Source organism: Hipposideros armiger, unplaced genomic scaffold (assembly GCF_001890085.2).
Source record: "Hipposideros armiger isolate ML-2016 unplaced genomic scaffold, ASM189008v1 scaffold_286, whole genome shotgun sequence".
In the NCBI taxonomy this organism is placed as follows: Eukaryota; Metazoa; Chordata; class Mammalia; order Chiroptera; family Hipposideridae; genus Hipposideros; species Hipposideros armiger.
In genome coordinates this window covers 1362259-1382669 of record NW_017731636.1, presented here as the reverse complement: position 1 = coordinate 1382669, position 20411 = coordinate 1362259, and the positions used below count along the sequence as shown (strand labels likewise).

General features: G+C 38.5%; 1 long non-coding RNA gene across 1 annotated transcript in view; it reads right to left on the bottom strand.

Moving 5' to 3' along the window:
• Positions 1-6165: 6165 nt before the first annotated feature.
• The window catches only part of LOC109391259 (uncharacterized), a 20254-nt gene continuing 6008 nt past the window's right edge, over positions 6166-20411 (bottom strand). The window contains exons 2-4 of the long non-coding RNA XR_002125770.1: positions 11940-12176; positions 8856-9112; positions 6166-6465 (exon numbers count right to left, since the gene is read on the bottom strand). This is a non-coding gene — a long non-coding RNA (uncharacterized LOC109391259). The remainder of the gene's footprint in view (positions 6466-8855; positions 9113-11939; positions 12177-20411) is intronic.

Genomic DNA, 20411 nt, shown 5'->3' with positions numbered 1-20411 from the left:
GGCTTCTTCTTTATATCCTTAGTTATAAAAATTCTGTTCAGCCAGACTTCAGATGGTTCTCCAGGTTGATTGTTCTGTAATTCAGTTGTCATTTTAATTTGTTCACAGAAGGAAGCAGGCACAGTTGTTTATCTTCTCTGCCATTTTGGATCTCCCTTTCACACTATAATCAACATTTACTTTCTTTTTAAAATTTTATTTTTTATATTAGTTTCAGATGTATAAAACAGCATAATGGTTAAACATTTACATCACTCACAAAGTGATAATCTCCCCTAAGTCTATTATCCCTTTGACATCGTATATAGCTGTTACAATACCATTGACCATATGCTCTATGCTGTACTTTAGAGCCCATGAATATATATATATAATTTGACATTCAATATTATTCTACATCAACTTCAGGTGTACAGAGCTATGGTCAGGCTTCTACATAATCTATGAAGTGATCTCCTGATAAGTCCAGGGGAATTATCTAGTATCCTACATGATCTTTACAATATTATTGATTATATTCCCCACACTGTATTTCGTATCCCAGTGACTATTTTGTGACTACCAATTTGTACTGTCTAATCCCTTAACTTTCTCTCCAATCCCCCAACCACCCTCTCATCTAGTAACCATCAGTTTTTTTCTCTGCATCTCTGAGTCTATTTCTGTTTTGTTTGCTCATTTATTCTGCTGTTTAGATTCCACATATAAGTGAGATTATATGGTATTTGTTTTTCTCAGTTTGTCTTATTTCAATAAGCATAATATCCTCTAGGTCCATCCATATTGTTCCAAATAGTAAGATTTCATATGGCAGAGTAATAATACCCCATTGTATAAATGTACCACAATTTCTTTATCCAATCATCTATTGATGGGCATTTCAGTTGTTTCCATATCTTTGCTATTATGAATAATGCTGCAGTAAACATAAGGGTGCATATTTTTTTTCAAATTAGTGTTTTGGATTTCTTTGGATAAATACCCAGGAATGAAATTGCTGGGTCATAAGGTAGTTCTATTTTTAATTTTTTGAGGAACCTTCATACTGTTTTCCATAGTGGCTGCACCAATCTGCAATCCCACCAACAGTGCTCAATGGTTTCCTTTTCTTTACATCCTCGCCAGCACTTGTTGTTTGTTGATTTACTGATGATAGCCATTCTGATAGAAGTGAGGTGGTATCTCACTGTGGTTTTTATTTGCATTTCTCTGATGATGAGTGACATTGAGCATCTTTTCATATGCCTGTTGGCCATCTGTATGTCCTCTTTAGAGAAATGTCTCTTCATGTCCTTGGCCCATTTTTTAATTGGGTTGGTTGTTTATTTCTTGTTGAGTTGTATGAGTTCTTTATAAATTTTAGTTATTAACCCCTTATCAGATATACCATTGGCAAATATCCTCTCTCATTCAGTAGGATATCTTTTTGTTTTGTTGATACATTTACTTTCAATGTAAATGGATTAAATACTCCAATCAAAAGACGTAGGATGGTTGAATGAATAAGAAAACAATGCTGCCTACAAGCGACTCACTTCAGATCAAAAGACACACACAGACTGAAAGTAAAGGGAAGGAAAAAGATATTTCATGAAAACAGAAACAAACAAACAAACAAACAAAAGCTGGAATAGTGATACGCATACCAGACAAAATAGACTTTAAAATAAAGATTATAACAAGAGACAAAGAAGGACCCAGTAATCCCACTTCTGGGTACTTATCTGAAGAAACCCAAAACACTACTTTGAAGGGACATATATGCATCTATCTATATGTTCATTGCAGCATTATTTACAATAACCAAGATATGGAGGCAACCTGGGTGTTCATTAATGGGTATTATGACAGTGTCATAATAAAACCAGGTTTGTTGATCTTTCAGTTATGGGCTCAAATAATTTATTCACCTCTATCATGACATTGGAAAATAAGGGATGAAAATAAGAAAAATGATTGTTGTTAATGCTGACTGTGGGTCTTAAAAGGCTCTGGAAGAAGTAAGTGCATTTTTCTAAAAATTGAACCATTCCTTGGAATATTTTCTTCCTAATGGCAATGTTTTTCATGCATTATTTGAAGTTTGGGGCTGGAGAGAAACAGTAGCCAAAGCTTTCTGAATTGGGACGCTTTGAAATTCCAAGTATAGATTTTTAGAATGTCATTTTATAAATGACAGTTATTGGAAATACTTGATTAAAAACTTTTGAAAGTGGAGATTAGTATCACCTATTTTTAAAGCTGCTTTGTTAGGTTCCTTGTGTTTTAGCTGTCTTTTCTTAGTTTCCACTTCATTTTCTTTTTTTCCCTAATTTTGGTGACTCAGTGATTTATTTTTTACATCAACTTCATGATCTTGGTTTTACATGGCATTGCATGTATTTAGAACCTATTTAACAGGGGCTTTAAATAAATTTGGTCACATTTATGTGTAAGCACATTTTACTGTAAATGTTTGAGTTTCTGAATTTACAATAAATCTGTTTGTTATAGTATGTAGTAAAATATTTTAGAAGTGTCCTATTTGCTACCTGTTAATTTAAAATTTATGATTAATATGCAAAATAAAAGAAGTGGTACATATATACAATGGAATAATACTCGGCCATAAAAACGAATGAATTCTTGCCATCTGCCACAACATTTGCTGAGTGGAATAAGTCAGACAGAGAAAGACAAATGTCATATGATTTTACTTATATGTGGAATCTAGAGAACAGGATAAATGAACAAGCAAAATATAAACAAGCTCATAGATACAGAGAGCATTTTGATGGTTGCTGGGACGGGGGTTTGGGGGCAGTGGATGAAAGGGGAAGGGATTAAGAGGTACAAATTGGTAGTTACAAAATAGTCATGGGGATGTATGTAGAGTACAGTATGATGAATGTAGTCAGTAATATTATAATAACTATGTATGGTGTCAGATGGGTACTAGATTTATCTTGGAGATCCCTTTGTAAGTATATAAAGGTCTAATCACTGTGTTGTGCACCTGAAACTAATATAATATTGTATGCCCCTGTAATTGAAAAAAAAATTTTAAAGTATTTTTTAAAAATCAAACAATTCTCTTGCTTTTGCTATATGGGCTGTCCTTCTGCTTAATCAAATAGTTGATGAGGAGAAGTTTCTTGTTATAGGCATATTCTAGCAAGTAAATGAAGAAGAGATTCTAGCATTTGAAAGACATATTTTGCAACAGCTAGTGTATTGATGGATTTACTGATGATCAGTAGCTGCCAACATCGTAAGAGAGGCAAACAGACACAATGTGCTCCTTGAAGGAAGTACACAACACTCCCTATGAAGTCGTCTTGCCCCTACCTCCCCATAATCAAATCTAAATGTGATAATGCCTCTAAATCTAGCTACTGATTTACAGAAAACACAGAGGACAGAGGAGCGTGTTAAAAGACACTGTGGAAACTCACTTAGCAAAATCCAGACTGTGGGGAATTCTGTCAGATCAGCAAACTAATTTCTTCAAAAATCTATTTCAAGGGAAAAAAGAGTGACAGAGCCTAAACCTACAGACTAAAAGAGACTTAAGAGACTTATAAAGTAATCACAATGTGTGTTCAGGGAAATTTGAATGCTGGTTATTTGATGATATTAATGAAGTTATGTTCATTTTACATATGTAATAATGGTATTGTGATTACATTTTTTTAAAAAAGAGATACAAACAGAATGTATTGCAGATAGCTATGATGATTATTTTAGATGTGCCTTAAAATAACCTCAGATGGGAGTGAGTGAGATAATTGATGGAGTAAGATTGGCCATGTGTTAGTAACTGTTGAAGTTGAGTGACGGGTAAATGGAGTTCATTATATAATCTTTCTACTTATGTCAATGTTTGAAATTTTCCAAAATGAAAAGTTAAAAAAGCAAAGTCAAAAGACAAATGACAAATCTGGGGAAATATTTGCATCACGTATCCCAGGAAAAGGGCTAATTTTCTTAGTGTTTGGAGTTCCTAGAAATCTAGAACAAAAGGATGTAACAACTCAATAAAAAACTTGCCAATTCATATAAAAAGAGTTACAGATGGCCTTAAAATATATGAAATACGCTTAACCTTACTCATCAGAGAAATGAGAATTATACTACATAAAGGAAGTTTTTCTCACCTAGCAGACTGGTAAAAATCCAAAAGGTTAACAGCATACTGTGTTGGCAAGGCTATGGGTGAAACAAGACCTCTCATACAAGCCTGGAGGAAGTATAAAATGGTCCCCAAGGAGAATGATTTGGCATTATGTATCAGAAGGACAGATGCCTTTACCCTTTGACCAAGCAATCCCATATGTATCCCACATCATACAGATATGCCTGAAATAACAAGAGATAGTTTAGTTTATTACAATAGTGACAGATTGTAACAGCAATCTAGATGTTCATTTATAGAGGACTTCTCTAATGCACCATCATACATCCTCTGAATAAAGTAGTGCACAGTGTAAAAAAGCATAATTACTAAGTGAAAAAATCAGAAAAGTATTATAATCTTATGGGTTGAATTGCATCCCCTCACAATTCATGTGTTGAAGTTCTAATCTCTAGTGCCTCAGAACATGACCTTATTTGTAGGTAAGGTCTTTAAAGAGGTAACCAAGTGAAAATGAGGTCATTATGGTGGGCCCTAATCTATCATAACTAGTGTCTTTATAAAAAGAGAAAATTGGGGTACAGACTTGAATGTAGGTAGGATACCATATGAATATGAAGGGGGCCATAGAGAGAGGCTTGGAGCAGATACTTCCTTCACAGCCCTCAGAAGGAACCAACCCTGCCAGTGCCTTAATTTCAGACCTCTAAACTGCAGAACTATGAGACAAGAGAAAGCTGTTGTTTACTACACCCAGTTTGTAGTGCTTTGTTATGGCAGTCCTAACAAACTCATACATATAACATGTATGTTTTATGTAAGCCAGGAAGGAAAATACTCATGAGTACATATTTTTTCATATTTGCTTGCATTTCCACAAGAAACTAATAAAAGTGATTACCTGTGGAATGGACAGGAATGAGGTTGAGGGGCAAGTGTGGGAGCAAAACTTCTCAATGTATCTCTTATTTTTCTTTGATTTTTTTTTGAATCATGCAAGTATAGTACAGATTTTTTAAATTAAAATGAATTTTACATTTAAAAAATTAAAATAAATTTAAGCTCTATATTGTGTTTTTCTTTAGTGCCCGAGTTATCCCTGATTCCTTCAAGATCAGTTATCTGTTTCAAGTTTCTCTCTGCCTTTCTCTTTCTTGGTGGTGGTTTTCCTCAAATATCTGGTGACCATTAGTTGCCATGTTTATTTATTAAGGAAAGATTATCTTGGTCAGCGTTGGTGGCCCTGTTGTCCCCCAGTGATGGATCCTCTGATGGCAGGCTCTTTGTGAACAAGAAAGGGGATGCCCATGGTGGGCAGATATCCCCTGGGTCGTGCAGGTCCAGGAGCTGGTCGGCTGACTGGGGACCCCTACAGTCATCACAGCAAGACGGATTGTGCTCTGAGCTGACTCCCCTTTTTACTCCTGCTTCCTTCCCATGTGTCTGTCTGTGCTCCGCTTCTCTCCCTGAGGACCTCCCCCAGGGCCCTCCCCTGTCTTTGGCTCTGTTCACTGCTGGGAACTGTATTTACAGAGAAAAGAGGAGGAACTCTGATATTCCCAACAGATCTGAGTGCAGCTTAGATGCTCAAGAGTGGCTCGCTTCTGCTCTCGTGCCTGTTGATACCCACCAAAAGGCTTTTCCAGGGCTTCCTTAGGAAGAATGCCTTTAAACTCCTGCCCTGATTTCTGCATCCACAATGCTCCTACTCTTTCTCTCTTCCTAGAATTCCTCTACATTTCTGATCTGCAGGGAGCACTCATTGTTGTCTTCCAATGCTGTTATAGCTCATAAATTAAAAAATAATTTTCTCCCATCATTACAAAGTGATATTAGTGAGCAGGGATGGCAGATGTGTGTGCTCCTTAAATAGGCCCTGAGAACCTCACTGTGACAGCATCATGATTATCTCCATTCATCAAGTTAAGGGTACATGTATTTATTATATTCATTTGACAAGATCGGAGAATGTAATATATTTAAGTAAGGTGTCAGAATCTCTCAGAATTCAAGAAAAACTTAACCTAAGTGTTTTGAGCAGAGAGGGACTGAACAAAGGAAATTGGTTTTCAACTAAGGAAGGTCTTGGAGGTACATAAAAGGGTAGCTGTTGGTGCCCAGAGATGAAGAAATAAATGAATATGCTGCCACCCTCTTCAGTGTCCAATATGTAGTCACTGTGGAGTCTGGAGATCTCTGTTGGTTGTCTCTCTAGGAGCTGAGGCTCCCTTTACTGTTGCAAGTGGCACCTGCCTTTAGCATCTGGGTCACATGAGTACCTCCTCTAGAAAGACCCCCTGGAACTCTCCTGTTAGGGACATTTGGACAATGGGGTTTCTTCCTTCTTTCCCCTATAGTATAAGAGAGAAAAAGAAAGGATAAAGTTTAAAGGCCAAAAAGGACCAACTCCCCTGAAGCAACTAAGTTGCATATGGAATTCATAAGAAGATATTATTGAGCATTGGATGCTCAGAAGCCAGACTGCCAGGTTCAATCTCTGCCTCTTAGCAGCGCAGATATTGATGTGCCTCAGTTTCCCCACTGGAGCAATGGTAAGATCATAGAGTTGTGGTAAGGATAAATGAGTTAATGCATGTATCGTCCTTAGAACAACACCTGGAACAACTCCTTCTTTTGATTGCTTTGTAATCCCATTTAAAAAACTTTTTTTTCTCATTTGGTGGAACTTGACTTTATAGAAGGATATTTTGATGCTCTTTAGCTGAAGTAGCTCATGCTTTCAAAATTCAAAAACTCCTGGGAAGTTTCTCTTTAAACAGAGAGCCACATAGTGTAAAGTGTGTATGACTGAATTATACTATAAACCTTGAGCTTTACCCATTTTGAGTAATCATTTTTCCTCATTTTTTCCTTACAAAACTTTTAAAACAATATAAAAGGTAAAAAAAAATTTAAATTAATTTTTGCTTATACCCTTCTCTCAATAAATGCAAAATACTGTGGATTAAGAAACAAAAACAAACAGACAATGGTGAAGGTTTTGATAGCTGACTATAATGAGCATTGAACTTGGAATTGGAAAACTTGGATCTGAGTCTCAACTTTGCCCTTTATTAGCTGTGTAACTTTAAGTCACTTAAATCGTGCCTAGTTTTATCTTTGTTCACCACAAAGTGAGAGGGGAATTGGACCAGGTGATTCTTACAGTTCTCTCAGCCCTTTTAGATTGTAGTTCTATGTTCACATATTATACATTGAGATCTAACTGATTCAACAAAGAGATATGACCCCATACATATGTGTAATCAAGTTCCCACTGATGAAATAAAGACCAATTGAGGGTAAGGCTCTTGATTTGAATCTCAAAGTCACTAATGGTACAAATGCTACCCTCTAGTTGTCTCTTGTGCTATCTACTGATCACATCATCTCCTGACCTAAAACGCTCAGCTACTGAGAACGGTGAAGGAGGTTGGTTTTGTAATTAGTATGCTTCACTTTAAGAAGGCAAGTATAGGATATAATTTCAAATTTGAAAAAAAAAGTAAAGATTAATGACTTTCAATATAAAATAATTCTTTATTTCCAAAAATATCTCCCATATATATATTTTTTACTTAAATTATGACTTTATTGAGCATGCCAATACAATTATTCTGGTAATAAATTAATATGTACAGTTATAAAATGTTGAGTACTTTATAAGAAAATGCTTCTGAGTAGGTACACTAAAGGATATGCAGAATCCTTTAAACAGGTGCTGTAATTTTCTAACTCAGAAGTGTGGTAACATCAAGCTACCGATAAATGGAATCTCTTTCTGTGTAATTCATGATTTAGAGAATTTTGAGTTTAAGAGGTTTCAATTACCATTTCATCTCCTGCAAGCTACTAACCCTACAATTACAGAACTGATGGTTTAAAAATCTGATCCAGCCTCGTAAGTATATAGGTGAAGAAGCCACTGGCCTTGCTGAAGATTAGAAAGCTAGTAAGAGACAGAGGCTGGATCACAAATCAGTTCTCAGAGGTGCTCCAGAAATGTCTGTTGAGCTAAATAAGGCATATATATCACATAGGGCTCTAGTCATGTCTGAAAGACCCTTGTTTTACTTTCTACTTAACAGAAATTTAAATTAAATCCCGATGTGTTCTTTTGTAGTTAACACATTTAGTGACTCAGTTGCTTTGGAAACAAAATCGTTCCCATGATTGCAGCTTATCTCTGATCACTGGTGGCTGTTTATGCTTTTTTTCTGCTGGATGTTTGAACTTGGGGCAACTTTTCTTCCTGCTTTTCTGTGCTCAGACCAATATCAAGTGTCTGTTCTTGTTTGAAACTCATCACTATCTACAAAACCATCAACATTTGTGTACGGGACAGCTCATTTCTCTCTGCAGCATATTTCCAACAGTCAGCACCTGCTCTGTTCATCTGAGCCATCACTGGTTCCACAGTCCCATATCGTTTTATAAATTTCAAAATATCCTGAACACTTTTATGAAATGTTTGAAACATGAAATGATTTACATACAACTTTTCAGAAGGGCCTAGGGATGTCTGCTACTCTGAGAATAGAATTCAGACATCATAGCATGACATGAAAGATAAGATCATGATATGGCCTCTGTTCTCCATCTCTACTCCTCATCCACTGCTCCCCTGCCCTCAAAACTTCCCATTCTCACCATGAAGGCAACACCTAAGGATCATTAAAACTGAATTAATTTCTCCATCTCCCACACAGTATTTCACCTTGCCCTTTCTTAGAGTGTTTACCATTCTCCAGCTGTGTGGTCTCCTTTTGTGGCCACATTTTATGTCTCATTGGCCATGAGCTCCTGAGTGCAGGCACTCTACTTTGTATCCTTGGGTCTCACACAGCGTCTTGCCAGAAGTAGGAGCTCCAAGTTGTCCAGGCAAGGACTGAGGATAGGTGTGGAGAGGGCTGAAGCTCCACAAATGTGTCTGGGGAAGAGCCTGTTCAGGAAGAGCTGGTGAGGGCTGCATCTCAGGTGTGTGCTTGTTCTTCTGAGCTGTAAGAATGTGCACCAACAAAACATATCATCAATCTGCAGAGGAAACCATCTCAGGAACATGTAGAAAGCCACCCGCTGAGAGTATCACCCCATGGGGTATTGAAAGGGTGGGTGTTGTTAGGAAAATGGGAATCATAAATCGGGTCTACATAGAAAATGGTAGCTCATTAGAATGTGCCAAGTATGGGCCAGGGGAGGGGGTGGCTTTTTCAGTACCCTGAGTGTTCTGGTCAATTGGCAGGAGTCACCCCACCTGCGACTGTAAAAGGACATGATCTCTGCCTTATCACTATGCATCCTCAGGTTCCTTTTCTTTAGAACCCATACTCACCAAGATCTCCTCTGATTTTTACTGTTTTCTAAGCAGCCTTCTCTGCTGAGAAGAAAATTTGGCAACTCACTAACATAAATACTGCAGTATACTTGGAAATTACAGTTAGTTTTAAAAAACAGTGCTTATTTTTTCAATTATAAAAATAATACATGCTTGTAATAGAAAATTGGGAAGTGGTAAAAACTAGAAAGGAAGAAATAATTATCCATGATTTCACTGCCTAGAACACCCACTGTTAACATTTTAGTGGATTTCCTTCCAGTCATTTTCTATGAATATTTATATAACTGAATTTATTTTCTGGGTAAAATCTTATGTTGCACTTTTAACTTAAAGTTGTAACATGAGCATTTGTCTGTTATGAATAACTATTGTAGATATTTACTATCTAGTTTTTTACTTAAATTTTTCATAAACATCAGTAAAATTAAAAGTATATGTAGTTTTTTGTTCACCTTAGTAGTAGAAGCTCAATGTAGGTGGCTATGGATAAGAAAATGAAACCCTTATATATGCTGCCTATAAGAGACTCACTTCAGATCGAAAGACACATCAGACTGAAAATAAAGGGAAAGATAAAGATATGTCATGAAAATGGAAGTAAAAAATAAAATCTGGGGTGGCAATACTTGTATCAGACAAAATAGGCTTTAAAACAAAGTCTATAATAAGGGACAAAGAGGACCCAGTAACCTCACTTCAGGGTATTTATTAGAAGAAACACAAAACACTACTTGAAAGGAATATGTGCATCCATATGTTCATTGCAGCATTGTTTATAGTAGCCGAGATATGGAGGCAACCTGCATGTCCGTCAATGGATGAATGGATAAAGAGGTGGTACATATATACAACAAAATATTACTCAGCCATAAAAAAGAATGAAATCTTGCCATCTGCAAAAAAATGGATGGACTTAGAGGTATTGTGCTGAGTGGAATAAGTCAGACAGAGAAAGACAAATGCCACATGATTTCTCTTATGTATGGAATCTAGAGAACAGGATAAATGAACAAACAAAATAGAAACAAACTCATAGATACAGAGAGCATTTTGATGGTTGCCAGGTTGGGGGTGTTGTGGGCATGGGTGAAGGGAGAGGAGATTAAGAGGTACAAATTGGTAGTTACAAAATAGTCATGGGGATGTATGTAGAGTATAATATGAGGAATATAGTCAGTAGTATTGTAATAACTATGTATGGTGTCAGATGTGTACTGGATTTATCTGGGTGATCACTTCGTAAGTTATATAAATGTCTAATCACTGCACTGTACACCTGAAACTAATATAATTTTGTATGCCAACTGTAATTGAAAAATAAAAGCATTTAAAAAAGTTTATTATAACAAAAAAAATCAAAGATGACAGGAATATGTAATTTGGAAAAATAAAGTTCACTATATTCCCTCTCTGCAGATATAATCATCATTCGTTGAATTTTTCTATACATATATTAATCATTGTATATTAATATACAATACAAGTTTTGAAATTTTATTACCTAATCAGTACATTGTCTAGTCATCAAAAGGTGCGTAGGTAGAATAAAATGTGAACAGCTCCTGTGTGCTCAGCCCCCACTGTCTTCCTTAGAGGTGATAACAGTTAAGGATTTGGGATGTTCTTCCAGTTCTTTTCCTAAACATTCATGTATGTATGTATATATTCATTTACATGTTGCTGATGGCTGTTCTTGCACTAGAGTGGTAGAACTGAGTTGTGTGTGACAGAGAGAGTATGGCACTGCTTCCCCTTCCAAAGGCATGTGACCTCACCACCTGTTGTGACACCTGTGAATATGTTGCTTTGCTTGGCCAAGGGGCTTTGCAGATGTGACTAAGGTGACTAATCAGTTGACCTTAAAATAGCAGTTAGGGCCGGCCAGGTGGTGCAGTCGGTTAAGGGCACGAGCTCTGAGCAACAGGGTCGCCGGTTCGACTCCCACATGGACCAGTGTGGTCCATGGAACTGGAGCTGAGCTGCCGCTGAGCTGCCAATGGGCAGCCCCATGGCTCAGCTGGTGACAGCGTGTGCTCTTAACAACAAGGTTACTGGTTCGACTCCCACATGGGATGGTGGGCTGCACAACCGCACAACTAGATTGAAAGTGGCAACTGGACTTGGAGCTAAGCTTGCATCCTCCACAACTAAGATTGAAGGACAACAACTTGACTTGGAGCTGATGGGAAAACACAAATGTTTCCCTTCCCCAATTCCCCAATTAAAAAAAAATCTAGAAAAAAAATAAAATAAGAAAGTTATTTTGGATTATCTGGATGGGCCCAATGTAAGCACCTGGGTCCTTAAAAGCAGAAGAGAAAATTGAACCAGTTTCAAGTGGGTTTTGAAAGTTCTTATTACAAGAAAAAAAATGCGTAACTATGGACGTTAACTAGACTTATTGTGGTGATCATTTCACAATATATACAAATACAAATCATTATGTTGTAAACCGGAAACTAATATAATGTTATATGTCAATTATACCTCAATTAGAAGAAAAAGCAGAAGTGAAAAGTAGAGATTAGAAGCACAAGAGGGCCATGTGGCAGGAAATGGGCCCTCAGTCCCATAACTGCAAGTAGCTGGATTCTGCCGCATTCCAGATGAGCTGGAAGCAGGTTCTTCCCCAGAGACCGCATATCAGAAGGGCCAGTTGACACCTCGATTTCAGGCATTTGAGACCCTGTGCAGGGAGTCCAACCAAGTTTCTGACCTGCAGAGCTGGGAGATAAGAAACGGGCATTGTTTTAAGTCACTACCTTTGTGGTTATTTGTTCTACAGCCTAGAAATCAAATCCAGTTTGGTTTTATATTGTAGATATTTACTATTTGGCTCTTTGCAGAAAAAGTTTGCTGTCCTTTTACTGGACGGCCCCTCTTTCTCTTTCTCCAACCAAAGTTCCTTTCGCCTTCACCTGTTCGGGATGATTACTCTGGTGTGTGCCTCCAGGTCCCTAAATAACATTCTTTTTCCCCCTTTCGCCTCTCCCCTCTTCCTTCTTCCCCTTCTTTTTCTCCCAAGAGGGAGAGGAGAAACAGACAGATGAACCCAGGGCAAGGAGACAAAGAAGGAAGGAAGGAGGGGAGAGAGACAGAGGAAATGAGGGAGAGTATGAATATGAATATTATATTCAAGATATGAAGATATGCGAGGGAAATAAACACGTGGAGAGAATCAAATCCTCCTCATCTTCCCTGCTCCGCAGACTCCCACTGGGCTCAGCAGGCTGACAATAACATTCTTGTATTATTCTTTTCCTGCTTTATCAGTTATTTCCTTATCTACTGACCTCCACTCGGAAACTCAGCGTTGGCCCTGCTTCCTCCTCTGCCCCATCCCTCATCATCCCATTGTTGTTTTAGCTTCATTTTGGTTAAACTGGTGATCAGTATTCACATTACCATGGCTATGAAATACTCTTCGCAGCTATAAAACTGCCAAACACAGTGAACTGTGATTAACTTTTCCTGCACAACTCTTGTTTTTCTTGGAGTTAGTAATTGTGTTTTATTTTCATGTGCTTGGTTTTTCTATGAACATATTGTTAATTCAATCCCAAGCCCCTTACACTTTGTCTGTATTTCCTCACAATAAGGTACATGCATCAGATATACACTCAGTTCACCTTCCCAAGAAGGTCTCTTCTGGAATCTTCTGAACCTCTCCAATCTGTACTCTACACAGCTATCCTCCTGGAATGTCTCCTCACCATCATTTTACTGATCCCCTTTCCTTCATACCTATATCGGATCTACTGTTTCCTGTATCCCCAGTGCTTTTTCTTTCTTGGTTGAGTCATTTGTTTGAGAACATTCTCCAGGAGTTTCGTGAGAAAGGATGTGTGGGAGGTAAATTTTTTGAGAATTTACATCTGAAAATGTCTTTATTTTACCCTCACACTTGATTGAGAGTTTGGCTGGAGAGAGAAATCTTCCGGGCGGGAAATGATTGCCATGCAAAATGGAGAGGGTTGTTCCACTACTGACTAGGTTCCAGTGTTGCTCTTTAGAAGTCTAATGCTGAGGTGGACAGAATAATGCACCCACCCCAAGGACATGCAGGCTGTAATCTCTGGAACCTATGAACATGTTACTTTGCATGATAAAAGAGACTTTGTGGGTATCATTAAATTAAAGATGTTGAAATAGGGAGATTATTCTAGTGGATCCAATGTAATCACAGTGTCCTTATAAGAGGGAGTCAAGAGGGTCAGAGTCATAGAAGATGAGTCACAGAGAGTGAAAGCAGAGGTTGGGGTGGGGGAGAAAAGAGAGAGAGAGAGAAAGAGAGAGAGAGGAGAGAAAGAGAGAGAGAGAGAGAGAGAGAGAGAGAGAGAGAGAGAGAGAGAGAGAGAGAGAATCTTGAAAGGGCTACACTAATGACTTTGAAGAAGGAGAGGCCACAAGCCAAGTAATGCAGTCAGACTCTAGAAGCTGGAAAAGGCCAAGAAACAGATTCTTTCTTAGAGCCTCCAGAAGGAACACAGCTGAAACTACACCTTGACTTTAGCTCAGTAAGAACCATTTAGGATTTCTGACACCCAGAACTGTAAGATACTAAATTTATATTGTTATAAGCCATTAAATTTTAATTTTTTAAAAATAGAAGTGATGGGAAACTAATACAAATGCCATTAAATTTGTGGCTATTTTCATAGCAGGGATGGGAAACTAACACAAATGCCATTCTGTCAGTCTGATTCTTAATCTTCTTGGTCTTTCTTTGTCTCTGGAAGCTTGTAGGATCTTTTCTGTCTCCAGCATCTTAAGGTTTCGGGATGGCATATATCAGTGGGCATTTGGTGGGTCCTTACAATGTGTACACTCATCTTCTGGAGAGTTTCTTAGATTTCTCCCTCATCTGTCCCCACCCATCCTCTCTTTCCTCTGTTCTCTTTTCTCTGAACTCCTATTATTTGACTACACACCAGTCCTTTGATTTTTCTTAAATTTTCTCCTTTATTTTTCAACTCTGTCTTTTTGTCTACTTTCTATTCTTACTTTTATCTTCTAAGCCTTCTATTGAGCTTATTTCAGCTGTCATGATTTTCATTTCCAATTTTTTTTGTTGTTCTCTGAATGTTAATTTTTATTGTATGTTGCCTATTTCATGGCTGCAATATCTTCTTTTATCTTTCTGAGAATATCAACGAGTTTTTAAAAAAGTATTCTCCTTGCAAAAATCTTATTGCAAGAAAACCAGGTTTTTAAGTCCTTTCTTGGAGTGTAGTTTCTATCCAAGTACTGTGCGCTTCATAACTGATAGTTTATATCCTGAATTAGAAAGAAAGCACACATTTGTTGAACTCCCTCTATGGCTCATGCATGTTATCTCATTTAATTCTGCCAACAAAAGTCACCATTATCCCCATTTTACAGATGAAGTAGTTGAAGCCAAGAAATACAAGTGATTTGTCCCAAGTCGCACTCTAAGCCATATACTGGGATTCAGACCCAAGATAGTATGAAGTTGATATCTGCCTCATTTTTCTGCTCCCCCCCCCCCAGAAGTCTGTTCCTGTCTTCTTAGTCTGGGGTAGTGAAAATATATTCATGACTTGTTTCTATAAATGTGGACAATGGACGCAGTGGTGCTCTTAAAACTTCTGCAAGCCAGAAATGTTAGAAAGTGTCTTTAAGACAGTGTCAGAATTTGTCCTTACAAAGCACATGCGATTGGGTCAGCACTCTTTTATTACGTACTTGCTGGCATTGAGTAATCTCTCACATCCTGACAATTCTAGTTTTGATAAATCAAAAAAGTCACTATGAAGCCAGCGTGTCAGAATAAATCAAGCAGAAAAATGCAAGCCTGTTGCATCAGTTTTTCCCAAAGGTATTTTAGAAATCACTGGTATAACATGCAAAGGCAGAGGCTGCTAAAGGCCTTTATAATCTTCTATCTCCCCTTTGCCATGGACATCGGACCTCCCACTTTTAACTTGGAAGATTACAGTCTATATGGCTGCCCAGAACAAGAACTACATTTCCCAGTCTTCCTTGTATCTAGGCTTTCCTGAGTCAATACACCATGTGAGTGATAGGTGCAATTTCCAAGTTGTACCCTTAGAGGGAAGAGGCTTATCCTCCCCTGCCCCCTTCCAGCCAGAATATACAATGTGAGTGCATAAAAGTAGTAAGAGTGAATAGAGAGTGCTTCGTGACAGTCATGGCAAGGGTAGAATACAGAGGTAGTAAGAGTAGATTGTAGATGTGCAGGGGTGAGTCTTGTTGGACCATATGGACAAAGGCCAACCCCCAGCATGGAGGGGCACCATGATAAAAGACTTCTGGGAAGATTTCCTGCCAGCCCCAGACTGTTCATGTTCATAATATTATGTGTGAGAGAAATAAAATCTTTATTTTCAAAGCCACTTTTAGTTGGGGACATTGTTTTGAGTACAGCTGAACCCATGTCCAAACTAACATCCAAGGCCACAGTCAACTTTGTCTTACCCCAGCTTTCCTTCCTCCTTTTAGACTGGAGTTCTCTATAGACACCCTGCACTTCTACACACATGTTTTTGCTTAAATTTTTGTATATGCTGCTTCCTCTGCCTGAATACCCTTCCCCTACTCTTGTCTGCCTGGTAAACTCCTGCTCACCCTATGATAGTCCTCTCAAATATTCTTTTCTCAGGAGCCTTCCCTGACTCTCCTTTCTCCCCAGGTGGGATTCACTATTTTCTCTTCACTGAGTCCATAATACAGTGTCCAAACCTCTGTTAGCACTTATCATGTAGTACCATAATTACTTCCTCACATGTTGATCTCTCTAACTAGATTGTGGTTTTCTTCAAGTCGGGGACCACATTTTATGCCTTTTTGTATCCCCAACACTGAATTTGTAAAAGTCACTAATAGAACTCTGGTAAATGGATGAATGAACACAGATGATATAAATACATGTGTACCCATACAAATTCTTAGTTTTTAAAAAGTGTTTCCTTATTTACTAAAACACTACTTGTGAATGGTACACCCATTACACCTACAGAAATTTAATGAGCATCAATTCACTATTATATAATTTGTAAACCAGGGGACTGACTATATATGGCCTGCAAACTTATATAGTGGATTTGTCAGTCTCCTAAGTGAAACATTCCTGTAAACAGGCTCCCCGCCCTGGGATTGAGTGACTGCAAAATTCTAAATCAATGCCTTGGCTTGATTTGTTTCTGTCTCCTTTTAGCTCAGAGCAGGCAATCTGGGCTTCAGTACTAGCAGTTTCCAGAAAATTCTCAGGCATGCTCAAAGCTAACAAAAAGACCAGCACGTTGTCTTGCCCTGGAACACTGTAGAGTTCAAGGGCTTTCCAGCTGGCATGTTTTGTTTCAGTGGGTGTCATGTTTGGCTTTTCTTTCATTCTGTACCAATATCATACCAACTCTAGCAACTCTACAGGTACATTTTGTACTACTTTTGTACTCATGCTAGTACTAGTATTAAAAATTGTTTTTTTCCTCTCTAGAAATGTAATTTTAGCATGTCTAGGTTTCAACATGCAAAATGTGTGACAAGTCTTGAAGCTGTCCCATGAGACTGAATCTACACCTATTCTGAATGCTCTTTTAGATGATGACCTCTGTGTTCTCATATCTAGCCTGGGTTTTATTTATTTTAAATATCCTTAACTTTTAAAAATCCTAAAATTATTCTCCTAAAAAATTCCTGCTGCCTAACTTCATTTCCCCGAGCTGTGGATTTTAAAATTAATTGACAGCATGGATTCCCTTCTCTAAGCATGCAATAATAAAATGCATAGAATACATATAGGATATATTTGTGTGCTTATCTGCTTATTTTCTGTCTCCTCCAGACCAAGCTCCAGTAAGCTCCAGTAAGAGAGGCATCATGTCTGTTTCATTCTCGCTGTATCCCCAGCACCTAGCACATAGGAGGAACTCAGTAAATCTATGGAATGACTGAATATTTGTGTCTCATCTTTTGTAGATGCATAAGCCAGTTGCTCTCAGTGCTCCCCCCACTCTGCCTTCACGCCTTATCCTTTGCTTGTCAGGCATGTGACATCCTTCTCACCCCAGGCCTTTGCTCTCTCTCAGCTGTTAGGCCATGATTTGTCCCCTATAGGATGCATGTTTGTTTGTTTTTCTTTTGCATTCTTCCAGGCGCTTTCTCAGGTTAATTAGAATAGCTAATTCGTCCATAAAATGGGTTCTTAAAAATGCAATAACTATTTTGGAAAAGAATAAGGTTATTTTCAGAAGATAGTGTTTTAAAATCTAACCTAGAAGAAGCTAAATTAGGACAAGGGTTTAAGTAAGCAAATAAGAAAAGCTGTCCATTTCTTATGTAAAGATGATATCAAGGGACAAGAAATTGACAGAGGGAGAGGGGAAGGGAAAGAGATACTGAGGGCAGAGGGAGAGACTGCATATTGCTAAGTTTTCAACAAACACGGAGTCCCATTCAACCAATATTTATTAAGCCTGTGCTCTTCTAGATGTTGGGACAAGACAAAGTCCCTATTTGTGTGGAATATCCGTCCTAGATCACCACTGTCCAATGAAAACAGAATGAAAATCACAAATGCAAACCATATGTGGCATTTAATATATTGGGTTAATCCAAAATATTATTGTTTCAACATGTAAGCAATATAAAAATCATTAATGAGTACTTTACATGACCTCAATTCAGAATAGCCATATTCCAAGTGCTTAATAGCCATTTGCGGCTCGTGGCTACCATATCTGATGGCATCATTCTACACAATAAATAAGTAAACAACTGTGTAATAAATAATAAATATATTTATAAATAATATAATTTTAGTATTGAGTATTGTGACATATTATGAAGGACTCATAATAGTAAGGATATTATGAAGAAAACTAAAACAGGACAAGTGATAGAAGATAAGGGAGTTATTTGGCCTGGGTGGTCAGAGTAGGCCTCTGCAGAACTGACACGTGAGCAGAGACGAGGGAGTAAGGGAAAGCGCCAGAGCAAAGGCCCTGAGTCAGGAAAAAGCACGGTGTCTCAGGGTGAGAAGGGGGGATGAGGTTGGAGTCATCAGGGTAGGGCCATACCCTGTGGAGACTTGCAGGCCGGGCGAGGACTTTGCCCTTCTATGCCCATACATTTTTTTTGGAGGACATGAATCCATCTCATGTCTCCTAGATGTTCCATTTTCTTCCATACTGAAGGGTAAAAATCCTGAAAGCCTTTCTCTGATGCTGTCTTAGGACCTTGACACTTTTTTTTTTTAAGCTGAGCCATCCTGCCACCTGTTGGCAGCTCAGTGGCAGCTCAGCTCAGGCTGGGCATTGAACCCACTGTTGCTCAGAGCTGAAACTCTTGAGCGAGCTCTTAACCAACTGAGCCACTTGGCAGGCCCAGGACTGTAGCACTTTAAATGTAGTTGTTAGCATGTCTTCACTTTTGGTGTCCCTAATGATGTCTATATTACTGCCATGAATCAACCATGCTTTGGACACATGCACATTGTATCTGGGAGTTTGGAAGGCATCACATGCCAACACATACCTGCTTAAAGGCATTACTTCCCTGCAAGGTGTCACAAGTCACCAGCATGCCCTTTGAATATCTTGATTTTGCACATACCATTATCATGCTTAAAAAGAGTGCTTATAACGGGGAAGGGATGAGACAACATAAATTGGTAACTATTGCTTCAGGGATAGAAAAGGCAGTTTGGGGAATATAATCAATAATGTTGTAAATATTTCTTAGGGGGCCAGATGGACTCATGTCTTGTAAGGGAGACCACCTCATAGACGGTGTAGAGGCCTGACCACTGCACTGTACATCTGAAGCTGCCATTGAATAATATTATATGTCAACTATAATTTAACACATATATAGTCATGTGATGTGGAGTAGAGTGTGGGAATGGAGTCAATGGAATTGTAATAGATATGTATGATATTGGGGGTTGGGGGGCAGTAGATGGGGGGAGGAGGGTTGTCACTTTGTGAGGGGTGAAAAGTATAACTATTGCATTGTTTTGTACACCTAAAAGTAAAAAAAAAAAAAGAAAAAAAGAAAAAAGAAGGGGGATTAGAATGTGTTGGGAAAAAGGACTCAGGCCTTTCTGATAAATGGCAGTGGTATACCTCGGTTGAGGCAGGGTCAGCCTGAGTCCCATGACGGCAGGAAGTTGAGACCTTGCTTTTCACCCATACCCACCCAGACTGGACATGTAGTACATAGTATAAGCGAGAAATAAAGTTTGTTATTTTAATCCAAAAAAAAAGAGTGCTTATAATGCATTACTAGGTTTTTTTCTAGGATCAGACATTTGGAAAGTTTTGTTCTTATTCTTAACCAGCTCTTCTTTGTGCTGCCCATCAACTCAGGCCTCCACGTTCTTTGAACACTTCCTGGCACTTGTAGTACTCCCAAGAGCAGTGACCAATAGAGGCTGCCCCCAAGGCTGTGCATCAGGTGAGCGTCAGTGAGCACCTGTGGGCTATAGTGCACATTCATTCCTAAGAGGCTGACGTTCTGCAGCAGCTCTTTCCATAGCTTTCTATAGACCTCCCCAGTATGTTGCACATACATTTCAGTCACCCCTTCTCTTCTCCTCTTATTCCTTTCCCAATCCCTTCTTTTACAGTGTTCTTCCCTGTCAGCCCCATAAGCCCTGAGCATGCTCCCTGGCCTTCTGGGGTGGGTGTTCTATGTGTATGGCCACCTTCACCTCCTGCTGCTGAGCAAGATCTGATCTGTCCTCAGGCCAAGTCATACTCATCATTCTCAAAAAAGAGAGAATATTTGAGGGTGCCTAGCACAGTACTTGGAGGTGATAAAAGCTTGATATATGTTGATTAAATATGTATTTTATTTTGGTGGTTTAAGATGTTACTAGGTCATGTGCTCCTCTTATGTGAGGGGGCACCCAGTGTTCCAATTACAACAGGTATAGGGCTGCTGGCTATATGAAAACAACTCCTTTTAACCGCCCCG